The sequence below is a fragment of the Colobus angolensis genome, unplaced genomic scaffold (genome assembly GCF_000951035.1).
Source record: "Colobus angolensis palliatus isolate OR3802 unplaced genomic scaffold, Cang.pa_1.0 Scaffold267, whole genome shotgun sequence".
Lineage (NCBI taxonomy): Eukaryota > Metazoa > Chordata > Mammalia > Primates > Cercopithecidae > Colobus > Colobus angolensis.
Genome location: NW_012115899.1, coordinates 611841 through 612143, shown reverse-complemented (window position 1 = coordinate 612143; position 303 = coordinate 611841).

Here is a 303-nt window from a genome sequence, read left to right as displayed (position 1 = left end):
TATAGGCGTGAGCCACCACACCCGGCCACAGCAAAACTATTCTATGTGACACTGTAATGGTGAATACATGTCATTATACATTTGTTAAAACCCATAGAATAGCACAACTCAGTGAGTCCTAATGTAATCTGTGGACTTTGGTTAATAATAATGTATCAAGATTGGCTCATAAATGGAAGCAAATGTATCCCAATGCAAGATGTTAATAATAAGAGAAATTGGGCAGCGGGAGGTGGCAGTTGAGGGGATATATGGGAACTGTCTGTCCTTCCTTCTTTCTTTTCTTTTCTTTTTTTTTTTTTT